The 13995-nt window shown below is 43.9% G+C and overlaps 1 protein-coding gene across 2 annotated transcripts in view; it reads right to left on the bottom strand.

The window, feature by feature from the left end:
• The window catches only part of LOC122670140 (pseudouridine-5'-phosphate glycosidase), a 57183-nt gene that overhangs the window by 21260 nt on the left and 21928 nt on the right, over positions 1-13995 (bottom strand). The window lies entirely within an intron of this gene.

Genomic DNA, 13995 nt, shown 5'->3' with positions numbered 1-13995 from the left:
TTTTTTTTTTTTAGATATGGATGCACGATTGGTGGAACCGGCCAATGGTGATTCGGCGTATCAGTACTCTGATGCCTGATGGTTGAGGTACTTGGCGGAGATGTGCACGGGCCGGGGTGCACTTATGAGGCATGTGCTCATGGTGTGACAGTGCGGGTTCGAGGCCCATTTGAGTTCTGGATTGATTATTGAAGGTTGATGTAACTGAATACGATTTTAACTTTTGAGATTTATTCACTTATGATTATGTATATTACTAGTTAATGTTTTACAAACTTTGGGATGTCGGAATAAGATGCCATTTACTATATGATACCACATGTTTAACCTCTGCATTTTAATAATTTATATATATATATGTTATATAGTTTCTGCACGTACTCTGATTTGATTGTTTTGTGGAGTCGGTGACCTTGGTACTACAAAGTGTAGATCCCTGGGGTTGGTGTGGAATATCGGGGTATTCCAGTCACACGTCCCTAGGTGTAAGGGGCGAGGTGTGACACTTAGCTCGGTACTGCACCTCCTACCATGGCTTCTCCCATTACACCTACTTCCCATCTTGCCCAGTCAGGTATAGTTCTTGCTTCATCCCACTCTGGCTCCTCCTGGCTTATTGATTCTAGAGCCTCTGATCATATGATCAGCTCCCGAACTTGTTTCATACTGTAGAATTCCGTGAATACGGTTTGTCTCTGTGACAGTGGCCATGCCTTTATTTATAATCGTAGAATATTACAAATACGGAATGACTTGCTTAACACTTAACTAACACATTTAACATGTGTATAATGAACCTAAACACTATAGGTACAAGGACAATATTACCCCTGAACCCATATTACAACACTCCCCCTCAAGTTGGTGCATACATATCAAACAAGCCCAACTTGCTAACAATAGGAAAAAATAACTTGGTACTGATTCCTTTGGTAAGGATATCAGCAAACTGTTCACTAGACTGAATAAACGGGATACAAATTATCCCTTGTTCCAACTCCTCTTTGATGAAGTGCCAGTCAATCTCAACATGTTTGGTACGATCATGTTGAACCGGGTTGTGAGCAATGCTGATTGCCGACTTGCTGTCACAATAGAGCCTCATGAGAAGATCAACATTCATCCCCAAATCTTGAAGAAGCCCCTTGAGCCAGAGGAGTTCACAAATACCTTGTGCCACAGCCCGAAATTCAGCTTCAACACTAGATCGAGCTACGACAACTTGTTTTTTGCTTCTCCAGGTAGTGAGATTTCCTCCAACAAATGTGTAATACCCGGATGTTGACTTCCTATCATCAGGGCTGTCAACCCAATATGCATCAGTGTAAGCTTCTATCCGGAGATGATTATTTGGAGAATACAGTACCCCTTTTCCAAGAGAGGACTTGAGATACCGGAGTATCCTATATGCTGCTTCCAAGTGAGAAGAGTGAGGATCATGTATATATTGACTGACAACACTCACAGCAAATGTGATATCTCGTCGGGTATTTGAGAGGTATATTAATCGGCCAACTAACCTCTGATAGCTGCCCTTGTCCACCAGGTCACCTTCCTTACTCTTCAAATGTGTCTTGGGCTCCAGAGGAGTATCCGCTGGTTTACATCCAAGCATCCCTGTTCATTCAATAGATCCAGGGAATATTTTCTTTGGGAGAGAGATATGCCCTTAGCTAAATAGGCCACCTCAATCCCTAAGAAATATCTTAATCTGCCCAAGTCCTTAACTTCAAATTCTGTGCCCAAATAAGTTTTTAGCTTCTGGATTTCCTGTGCATCACTACCCGTGATTACTATGTCGTCAACATAGACAATCAAGATTGTCACTTGCTGTTCCACCCTTTTAATAAACAATGTGTGGTCAGCATTGCTCTGCTTATACCTATATGCAACCATAGCCTTATGAAATCAGCCAAACCAAGCCCTAGGTGACTGCTTCAGACCATACAGAACCTTCTTCAACTTACACACCTTTCCCTGAGTCTTTGAAGAGGTAAAACCAGGAGGTATCTCCATGTAAACATCCTCTTCCAAGTCTCCATGTAGGAAGTCATTCTTCATATCGAGTTGTTGGAGTTCCCATCCTTGATTCACAACGCAAGAAATAATAACCCACACAGTATTCATCTTTGCTACAGGAGCAAAGGTCTCTTATTAGTCAATTCCTTGGGTTTGAGTAAACCCTTTGGCTATTAATCTTGCTTTGTATCTTTCTATTGAGCCATCAACCTTGTGCTTCACAACAAAGACCCATTTACAACCAATAGGTCTCTTTCCCAAAGGGGGACTTACCATTACCAAATCTCAGGTCTGATTTTTCTCAAGGGCAAGCATCTCTTCATTCATTGCATCCTTCCATTTCTGTTCGGCTATTGCTTCCTGCCAATTGTTAGGAATAGAGACAGAGGATAAAGAAGATACAAAAGTATGGAAAGCAGGAGTTAGAGAGTTGTATGACACAAAGTTAGAAATGGGGTGTTGTGTACAACTTCTTTTTGATTTTCTAATAGTAATGGGTAAATCGAGACTGGGATCAAGAGGAGGTTTACCAGAAATATGACTAGGAGCAAGACTTGGAGAAGGAACAGATGTCGATTGTGTAGGTGGTGCAGTGGTGGTGGTCTCTTTCTATTTGTACCGAGGGCCATCCAAAGAAAAATCAGTTCCCCGAGAGTACGATTGTTTCACATTTTTCTCCCCCTGCACCTGTTGCTCAGTCTGTCCCACTTCTTGTTCCTGACTTGTAACTCCATCTTCTAGTTCAACCGAAACATCCTCTATAATAGGTATTTCAACATCCAAAGGAGCAATTAACGGGACCTCTTCACTACTTAGAATCTCCCCCTGAAGAGGTACTGGATGTGGAAAGTAAGCCTCAGACTCCCGGAACACTACATCCATGGTGACAATCACCTTTCTTGTAGGAGGATGATAGCACTTATATCCCTTCTGGGTGGCTGAGTAACCAGAAAAATACACTGTAACCCTTTGGGATCAAACTTACCGTGTAGATAGTGATTTCGTGCAAACATGACACAGCCAAATACTTTTGGCGGCACAGTAAAAGTGGATTTCCCAACCAGCAGATCCAAGGGACAGCTACCATGTAAGACCCCAGAGGGAAGCCTATTAATGAGATAAGTGGCGGTGAGTACAGCATCACCCTAGAAATGAGGAGGCACAGCCATAGAAAACATAAGAGAACGAGCAACCTCTAGTAGATGTCTATCCTTGCATTCAGCCACCCCATTTTGAGTAGGAGTGTCAACACAAGAAGTCTGGTGTATGATCCTGTGGCTATCCAAATACGAGCGAAAGGCACCATCCATATACTCTTTACCATTATCTGATCGAAGAATCTTCACCGTGGCATCGAACTGGGTCTGGACCATTTTATGGAACAAAAGGAAACAATTGAACACATCACTCTTGCTATGCATCAAATAAATCCAAGTTGTCCGGCTAAAACAATCAATGAAGGTGACAAACCATCTAAAACCGGAAGTAGAAACAAATCAGGCAGGCCCCCATACATCAAAATGGATTAAACCGAAAGGAATTAAGCTTCGATTATCTAAAATTAGAAAAATACTTCTAGTTTGCTTTGCCAAAATGCAAGCATCACAAGAAAAATTGTGTTTATTACATTGCTTCACTAGACTAGGAAATAAATCAGATAAAACTCCAAATAGGGAATGGCCCAAATGACGATGCCAATTATTCAACTCAAATAGTGCAGAATCAAAAGTAGAAGATGCCGGCTGAGATGTCAAAGCTGTCCGAGAATCGTCAAGCACGTACAGACCACCAACCACCTTACCACATGCAATCGTATCATTCATTTCTAAGTCCTAAAATAAACAATGAGTTGGGAAAAAATTTTACTTTGCAGTTTAAATCCTTAGTTATGCTACTAATGGAAAGCAAATGAGTAGTAAACTAGGGAACATGTAACAAAGAAGAAAGAGTCAGAGAGGAAGTGCATTGAACAGATCCCTTTCCCGAGATAGGAGATAGAGACCCATCAGCAACACGAACCTTAGAATGACCAGACAGAGGAAAATATGTGGAAAAAATAGACGAAGAACTTATCATATGGTCGGTTGCCCCGGAGTCAATAACCCAAGAATTAGGCATGACCGAGGTGCAATTCCCACCAAATGAAATACCTGTGGAAGAAGATGGATTGGAAGGGGTAGGCAGAGACAGAGCCGAGGCATCCATAAAAGCAGATATAGATGCCGAAGAAGATGTGTCCAAGCGATTCACCATATCCCATAGATCGTGTAATTCAGCCATTACTGACGAAAGAGATTGATCAGGCTGGTCTTCAGTTGCGGTCTAATGAGCACGGGTATTACTGGGCCGATTGGAACCGTCCTTCCCACGCCCCCGAGTATCTGCAGGGCGACCATGAAGCTTCCAACATCGGTCCTTGGTGTGCCATTCCTTCCCACAGTCATCGCATTTAATCGGGGGGCGATCACCAGCTAGTCGATCAGTAGTAGCAGGACGATAGGAATTTCCACGGGAAGGCTAGGAACCAGAAACAAGGGTTGATCGTTCTTGAGTCACAGGATGAACCATGGCTGTACGCCGACTGTCTTCAGCCGAAAGGATGGCATACGCTTGCTCCAGAGTAGGAAGTGGATCCCTATTCAAAATATTCGACCGGATATGATCAAACTCAATATTAAGGCCGGCCAAAAGCAGATACAGACGCCGAAGAAGATGTATCCAAGCGATTCACCATATCCCATAGATCGTGTAATTCAGCCATTACTGACGAAAGAGATTGATCAGGCTGGTCTTCAGTTGCGGTCTAATGAGCACGGGTATTACTGGGCCAATTTGAACCATCCTTCCCACGCCCCCGAGTATCTGCAGGGCGACCATGAAGCTTCCAACATCGGTCCTTGGTGTGCCATTCCTTCCCACAATCATCGCATTTAATCGGGGGGCGATCACCAGCTGGCCGATCAGTAGTAGCAGGACGATAGGAATTGCCCCCTCCCCATCTTTGCTCATGATCCCTTGGACCATTGGAACGTCCGCGGCCTAAACGCCCCGGCCAAACAAGCTAATCTCCTCTACCTCCTCCCAACATCTCCACCTCAGCATCTCCGATCACCTACACAATCATCTTTTCTTTTTCACCTTCTTGTATGCTTTCAACAGGCCTCCGGATTGGCTCCTACTCTGGGACGACATCCTTACCATCTCCCAGTCCATTGTTCCGCCCCTTGGGGCATGGGAGGTGACTTCAATGTCGTTCGTTTTAGCCATGAGAAGCTAGGTGGTTCCCCCATTGACCACCAAGCGGTTGACGCCTTCAATTCCTGTCTTGAGGATGTCGGTCTTAACGACCTCCGTTGGTCAGGTGCTGAATTTTCTTGGCACAATAAGCGCTCTGGCACCGACAGAGTAGCTTGTAAGCTTGACCGTGTTCTTGTCAATGACTCTTGGCTCTCATCCCTTCCTTCTTCTCATGCTGTTTTTGACCTCCCAGGCCTCTCTGATCACACCCCCATTTCCCTCTTCGTCCTTCCTTATCTCTCCTTTGGTCCCAAGCCCTTTAAGTTCTTCGACATGTGGTCCTCCCATGTTGATTTCCTTCCTTTGGTTTAGACTGCTTGGGATCTCCCAATTCAGTCCTTCTCCTCCCTTCTCCTTGCCTTCTCAAAAAAGCTCAAGAATGTCAAATCTGCCCTCAAATCTTGGAACTCCTCCACCTTTGGAAATATCTCTTCTCGAGTCTCCTCCTGTCATGACAACCTTTCCTCCATCCAACACCGTCTCCAAGCTGATCCCCTTAACCCCTCTCTCGTTGAGGAGGAGTCCCTTGCTGCCTCTGAGTTTGCCTCCGCTCTCTCACTGGAGGAGAGCTTCCTGAAGCAAAAATCCCGGATTAAATGGCTTGAGCTTGGTGACTCAAACTCTGCTTTCTTTCACCGTTCCCTCAAAGCTAGATCTAACTCCAATTCCATTCTTTCCCTCACCTCCTCTGATGGCTCGGTCCTCTCCTCTGTCGACGCCATCAAATCTAAAGCTGTGTCCTACTTCACTGGTATCTTTTGCCCTCCCCCTTCCTCCCAACCCATCATCCCTGAGGGCCTGATCAACAAATTTGTTCCTCCCAACCTCTTCAGCTCCCTTTGTTCTATCCCCTCTGACTCTGAAATTGTTTCTGCTGTTCATTCCCATCAGGCCAGTAAAGCCCCCGGCCCTAATGGTTTCAGTATGGGGTTCTTCTCCACTTGTTAGGACATCATAGGAACCGACCTTATCTGTGCCATCCAGAGCTTCTTTTTCAACCCCCATCAGATCCTTAACATCAACCACACCTTTCTTTGCCTCATTCCAAAATCCTCTGGCGCCTCCTCCATGGCTGACTTCAAACCCATCTCCCTCTACAACCTTCTCTATAAGTTCATTGCCAAAATTCTTGCCAACCGCCTTCAACTTGTCATCGACTCCCTTGTTAGTCCCAACCAGTCCGCCTTCATCTCTGGGAGAAGCATCTCAGACAACATCATCCTGTGTCAAGAAATTGTTCGAGGCTTTCACCGGAAATCCACTTCCCCTTCTGCCTTGGTGAAGATTGACATTCACAAGGCCTTCGACTCCATTCACTGGGGCTTCATCACCCAAGTCCTTCTTAAGATGTCCTTTCCCCCCTCCTTTGTCAATTGGATCCACTTCTACATCTCCACCCCTCGTTTCTCCGTTCTCCTAAATGGCAGCCCTGTGGGTTACTTCTACTCCTTTGCTGGCATCCGCCAGGGATGCCCCCTGTCCTCTCTCGTAGTCTTCAGTCTAAAACAGATCTCCACCTCATCTCCCCCATCCCTAAATGCAAACCCACCGATCTGACCCATCTTGCTTTCGTGGATGACCTAATGATCTTCTCCAAGGCCATTCCCTCCTCCATTGAGCACATTATGTCCTCCCTCCACCTTTTCCAGGATCTCTCCGGTCTTCGCATCAACCTTCTTAAATCCCAAATCTTCATTGTTGGGGTTTCTGACTCGACCAAAGCGGCTCTCTCCACCATCACTGGCTTCCCCATTGCCACCTTACCTGTCCGTTACCTTGGCCTCCCCCTCATCCCAGCCAGACTAACTGCTTACCACTGTAACCCCATCCTTGACCTTCTCCGCAAGAAACTCCAGCTTTGGAAAGCCAAGTTTTTATCCTATGCAGGTCGCCTCGAGCTCATCAGACCGGTTCTCCAGTCTTGCTATATCTATTGGAGTGGTGTTTTTGGCCTCCCAAAGGCTACTATCAAGGCTGCCGAATCCATTATGTGTGCTTTCCTTTGGAAAGGTGTGGACTCTGCCAGGTTCCTTCACCCTAAGAGCTGGTCCTCTATTTGTCTTCCCAGAGTTGAAGGAGGTCTGGGTCTCGGAAGGATTAAAGATGTCAATCTAGCTGGCTCCATTAAGCTGGTTTGGAAGCTTCTCTCCAACAAGTCTAGTATCTGGACTTCCTGGGTGTATGCGGGGCCTCTACGTAGAGAATCTATTTGGACTGCCAGCTCTAGCCCAGACTCCTCCTGGATTTGGCGCAGAATTCTTCAAGTGAGGCACATTGCCAAGGCAGCTATTTCTTGCAGGATTAACGATGGGGTGCAGACCTATCTTTGGCTTGACAATTGGCATCCCTCAGGTGTCCTGGTCTCTTTAGTCAGCCCCCGTGTCATCTACGATTCCAGCTTGGACACACTTACCTCAGTGGCTTCCATCATCACCAATGGCTCTTGGTCCCCTCCCACATCTCCCCCCCCTCGCTAACCTTTGGATCTCCCTTCCCCCAATTCCTCCTGGATATCAAGGCAGAGGGGACACCAGATTATGGCTTCCCTCCACCACAGGCACTTTCAGCTCCCGCTCCGCTTGGGATATGGTTAGACATAGAGGGGCACCTTGTCCTTGGCAAAAAGTGGTTTGGTACAAAGACCACATCCCTAGGCAGAGCTTCACTGCTTGGCGTGCTCTAGCAAATTGTCTCCCAACTCAGGCCTTTCTCATCCACCGCAACATGCAAGTCTCTCCTAGATGCTATCTTTGATGGAATGGGGACGAAGACATAGATCATCTTTTCTTCACTTGTCCCTTTGCAGCCTCCATTTGGAATCGGGTTCTCCGCCATTGCTGGCCTGCTCGAAGAAGACCTCTTCCGCTTTCTCGGTAATGGATTTGGATTCATATGACTTAATGGTGGTAACTCGATTTGTGACTCGGTTGGAAAGCTTGCCTTTTGTGCTACTATATCTCACATTTGGATGGAGCGTAACCTTAGAAGATGGACATCCAACTCCCGCTCTCTTGACAAGATTTGGAAGGCCATCTTCTTTGACGTTTCATCTAAAGCTAACTCCCTCCCCCTGACTAGTGTGATAGATTCCCCAAGGAACAGACTTATTGTTGTCTCCTAGGGTCTTCCTTCCACTATTTTGCGCTCTACTTAGCCTCGGGCTTCTTGGCCTTCGGGCTTGTATATCCCTTCCCCCGTTTCTTTGCAATTAAATTATTATTCATCCAAAAAAAAAAAAAAAGGCCGGCCAAAAAATCAAAAACACGTAAACCATCCTCCCATTTACAGAAGGCCGTAGCATCAACATCAGTGGTAGCACAAAATGTGCCCAAAAAATCCATCTGCTGCCACAGGGTACACATTGTATTGTAACACTGAGAAATAGATAACTCCATCTACTTGGTAGAATGGATCTTCTGACGGAGCTCATAACATTCGGCAGCATTCCCAACCTGAGAATAGGTGTCCTAGGCTGTCTTCCAAATTTTCGCAACCGAATCAAGGAGGAGATAACGTCCAGCAATGTCTTGTTCCATGGAATTTACCAGATAGGACACAACCAGAAAATTAATATTTGTCCATCGATCCAGTGCAGTACCAGCTGCAGGCCTAACCTGAGTGCCCGTGATGTAGCCAGAGAGACCACGGGAATCAATCGCAAACAAGCAAGAGCGAGACCATAAAAGATAATTGCTGCCATTTAACTTGATAGGATTCACCAGGAACGGAAGAAAGTCAAGTTGCGATGAACCATCAGAACCAGAGGAAGCAGAAGAGGTCTCGGAAATGTCAAGAATGGTGGCTAGTAAAAAAAACGGTGAAATAAACCTCCCAAAAAAAATCAGAAACTCAGAACATATGTAGAAAAGGGGAAAAAAACCCACGGTGGGAGTCAACTCACCACCAAGGGGATGTGTAAGAGGGGCAGTAAGGGAGAAGACTCTCGCACGAGAGAGGCGAGAGGCCTACAGGGTTGGTGGAGGTGGCGGAAAGGGAAGAAGAGGCCGGCGAGGCCTGGCAGAAGTAGCGGAAGGGTGTGGTGGGCCTGTCGGGGTTTTGCGGTGTAGAGGGTCTAGCGGGGCTGGCGGAGGTGGCGCTAGGTGGTGGAGGGGCTGGCGGTGCTAGTTCCTTAGGGCAGAATCACGTTGGAGAAGAGAGAAGGAGAAAGAATTGAAAAACAAAAATTAATTCCTATATTCTCGGAATATTTTTGGCTCTGATGCCATGTAGAATTCCATGAATACTAGCTTGTCTCTGTGACAGTGGCCATGCCTTTATTTATAATCTTAGAATATTACAAATATGGAATGACTTGCTCAACACTCAATTAACACATTTAACATGTGCATAATGAACCTAGACACTATAGGTACAAGGACAATATTACCCCTGAACCCATATTACAACATATACCTATAACCTGTGCTCGGGTAAGGACAAGATATGGGTGGCAGAAGGTTCCCTCTCTGTCATTTCTGGTAGGTTCTATCTCTTGCACTCCTACTATCTTTGTCTTCTGTTTTACATGTCCTTGACAAATCTACTCTCTATCTACCGCCTTACCGTTGATATGAATTGTAGTTCACTCTATCACTACCCACTATGCCTTCCAGGATCTAGTGATGGGGGAGGGGGGCAACGATTGGATATGGTATAGGGTACGGGATGGCCTTTACTACTTGGATCCAGGTTTCACTGCTGCTCCATCTCCAATTTCAGCTCACATTTCTCAAGAAGACAATGCTCTTAGTCAGCTGCATCTATGGCACTGTTGTCTCAGTCACCGCTCTTATATTTTACGTCGTTTGTTTCCTTCTTTAGTTAAACATTGTAATTCGGACAGGTTTAATTGTGATATTTGTGAAGTTGAAAAGCACACTAGGTCCTCTTATTCTCCCAGTAACAATAAAAGTATTATTCCATTTTCTATTATACACTCTAACTTGTGGGGTCACTCTAGGGTTGCTTGGGGTGGTTTTAAATGGTTTATTACTTTTATTAAGAATTGAACCCGTCTCACTTGGGTATATCTTCTCTGAACTAAGTCTGAGGCCTTTTCTTGCTTTCAGTCTTTTCGTAACATGATTCGCACTCAGTTTAATGCCCAAGTCAAAGTTCTCCGGAGTGACAATGGGACTGAGTATATTGATGATCCTTTCCTTCAGTACCTTAAGTCACATGGCATTCTCCTCAAACTTCCTATGTTTGAATCCCTGAGCAAAACGGTATTCCTGAGTAGAAAAATTGCCACCTTTTGGAGGTCACCCGCTCTCTGATGTTTATCACTCATATTCCAAAGTTTTATTGGGGCGATGTTTTTCTTACTGCTGTGTTTCTTATCAATCGAGTTCCCTCCAATGTTCTCAACCAAAAAACGCCGGTCAGTCAGCTTCTTGATCTCACAATTGCTTCTCATCTTCCTCCCCGTGTTTTTGGTTGTGTTTTCTTTGCTCACAACTCTTCTCCCTGTCGGTCCAAACTTGACCCACAAGCTATACGCTGTATCTTGCTTGGGTATTCAACTTCCCAAATGGGTTATAAGATTTATCATCCTCCCTCCAAATAATTTGTCACCATAGATGTCACCGTTCATGAGGATGAACCTTATTACAAGTCTTCTCTTCAGGGAGACACTCTAGAAGAAAAGAATACTTCAAGTCTTTCGAGTCCCTTTGTCAATGATACAGTTCGACTTCAGGGTAAGCAGACAGATGAGATTGCCTCTAAACAAAAGGATCTGACCACCTACTTTAGAAGGAAAGAAAAAGGCTGTCTCAGACATACCAGGTCCATCTACGCTTCCTGAACTGGCTCTTCCTACCCAAACATCAGGTAATGACTCTTCTAGCTCCTTTAACAACCTTGCTATTGATAGAGATAAGCCACCATGAATGAGTTAACACTAGATCATTCCTTGTGTAACAGATTCATAACTAACCTCAACTATCACTTGTCGTAGTTAGTTAGGTTCTTACTGTCACTGTAATGTAATAAATATATCTCTGTAACTGATGTTTAATAGAATGAATTCACTTCTCTTCATGGTATCCAGAGCCACTACTGCTCCAACGTGCTTCCTTTTTCTTTCCGACAATGGCGTTACCATCTCCCGATTCTAGTTCGGTTTTCAGCAAGTGGGTATTCACCATAAAACAGAAAGCAGATTAAATTGTTGAAAGATACAAGGCAAGACTGGTGGCCAAAGTCTTTACTCAGATATATGGCATTGACTACCAGGCATGGTTCAAGATTTCACGAAATATCGCCGATATATCGGGATATTTCGGAAATCTTGACAGTACCGAGACGAAATGGCAAGGAGAAATGGAAAAAGTTCATATTTCGGTGATATTTCGTGATATTTCGGGATATTTCGTGATTTTTGGGATATTTCGTGATATTTCTTGTGAGTCTTGCACTCTTGTGAGTTGTGAACTTGTGACTTTGTGTATTGACTATTGAGTAACGAGTATTGACTATTAAGTATTGAACTATTGACTATTATGGAGTTTATGAGTTATGAGTTATGACTTGTGAGTTATTTTTGTTTCATTACTTTGTTTAAATTTCTTATATGTCTTTTAGTACCTAATCAATGTGTATTTAACTATTTATACATCAGGGTCGGCGACCGTATACTGTCAATCAAGGGTGCAAACCCAAAACACCACTGAGTTCTTTTTTTTTTTTTTTTTGCACTATGAAGGTTAAAATGTGTTTATGTAGCTTAAATAAGGGTGTACATGAAGTATTAGGCCTTAATATGGCCAAAAACCCATCGAGATGAAGTGCCGAAATATGATAGAAAAAATACCATATTTCGGTATCTTTCGGATATTTCGGCCATCTCGACCAGCCCGAGATACCGAGATATCGCGAGATTTTAAACTATGCTACCAGGACACCTTTGCCCCTATTGTAAAGATGAATTCCATTTAAGATTTACTGTCCTGTGTAGCAAAACTTGGATGGAATCTTCAGCATTTAGATGTAAAGAATGTTTTCCTCAATAGAAATCTTGAAGAGGAGGTAAATATGGATGTTCCCCTTAGCTTGGACTCACCATCCACAGTTGGGAAAGTGTGTAAACTGAAAAAATCCCTCTATGGTCTCAAACAATCTCCCTTGAGCATGGATTGGCAGGTTCCAGAAAGCAATGCAGAAATTTAGGTACAAACAGAGTCATGCGGATCATACCCTATTTACCAAATACAAGGAAGGGAAGACCACTGCCCACATAGTCTATGTTGATAATATAGTCATAACTGGCAAAGGTGATTCAGAAATCCGTTTGTTGAAGACTCAACTGGCAACTGAAGTTGAAACCAAAGATTTAGGACCACTCAGATATTTCCTGAGAATTGAAGTAACCCGATCTATCAAGGGTATCTTCATTTCTTACAGGAAATATATTCTAGATCTTATGAAGAAGACCGAGATGCTTGGGTGCAAGCCTGTGGACTCACCCATTGAGGTGAATCATCAGCTGAGCGGTGAGGGAGATCCGGTGGACAGGGAGAGGTATCAACGTCTTGTGGGGAGGATGATACACCTTTCTCATACTTATCCTGATGTGGCCTATGCAATGGGAGTTGTGAACCAATTCTTACATGATCCAAGGACAGCTTAGCTTGAGGATGTATACAGGATCTTGAGATACTTAAAATTTGCCCCAAGAAAATGCATTCTATTCTCCAACATTGGTAACCTCAATTTGGAGTCCTTTACCAATTCCGATTAGGCAGGCTCCATAGATGACCATCACTCAACATCAGGATATTGTACTTTTCTTGGAGGGAATCTGGTCACATGGCTCAAGAAGAAGCAATCTATAGTGTCCAAATCGAGTGTAGAAGCTAAGTACAGAGTAATGGCACAAGGTGTACGTGAGCTCATTTGGCTCAAGTTATTATTTATTGATCTAGGAGTGACTCAAAAAGGTCCTATGCGTCTTTACTGTGACAATAAGGCTGCAATTAGTATAGCCCATAATCCAGTTCAACACGATAGGACTAAAAACATTGAAATTGACAGACACTTCATCAAAGAAAAGCTTGAAGAAGGCCTAATTTGTATTTCTTTCGTCACCTCAGAAGATCAACTAGGTTATGTACTCACCAAGGGGTTAATATCTAAATTATTTCATTTGTTGTATCCAAGTTGAACATGAAGGATATCTTTGCACCAATTTGAGGGGGAGTGTTGAGGATAAGGGTTACGTACCCGTCTAGATTCAATGCATGTATGGCTGACTGTATCGTGACTCAGCATACCATATTTGTATTTTATAAATAACAAGGCCTCTGTCATTATTGACAAGCCAATCTATTCTCCCAAATCTTCTTCTCAACTGTCACATAGGTGGGATTAACGAGATCAAGATAAGATTTGAATCACTTAATCAAGCAAGCATAAGGAGAACTTGAATAGCAATATAAAAGGATTCAAGGGCCAAGTGCAAGAGACACATGCTCACATGCATTAAACTTGACCGGTTCAAAACTACAAGCATGCTTCTTAGCAAGTCAGCCTTATGATTATCAACCAAGTTCATCAACACTGTTGACTAACATCAAACTTTTGCTATTTCTGATTCCCAATTCAAGCTGCCAAGTATTCCTTATCATATGTTTAATCATGTCATTTTATTCTCTCTGATCAGTTCAAGAGGAAACCCAT

The sequence above is a fragment of the Telopea speciosissima genome, chromosome 7, assembly GCF_018873765.1.
Source record: "Telopea speciosissima isolate NSW1024214 ecotype Mountain lineage chromosome 7, Tspe_v1, whole genome shotgun sequence".
Taxonomy (NCBI): Eukaryota; Viridiplantae; Streptophyta; class Magnoliopsida; order Proteales; family Proteaceae; genus Telopea; species Telopea speciosissima.
The sequence above is the reverse complement of the archived record's forward strand: the minus strand, read 5'-3'. Positions and strand labels throughout refer to the sequence as shown.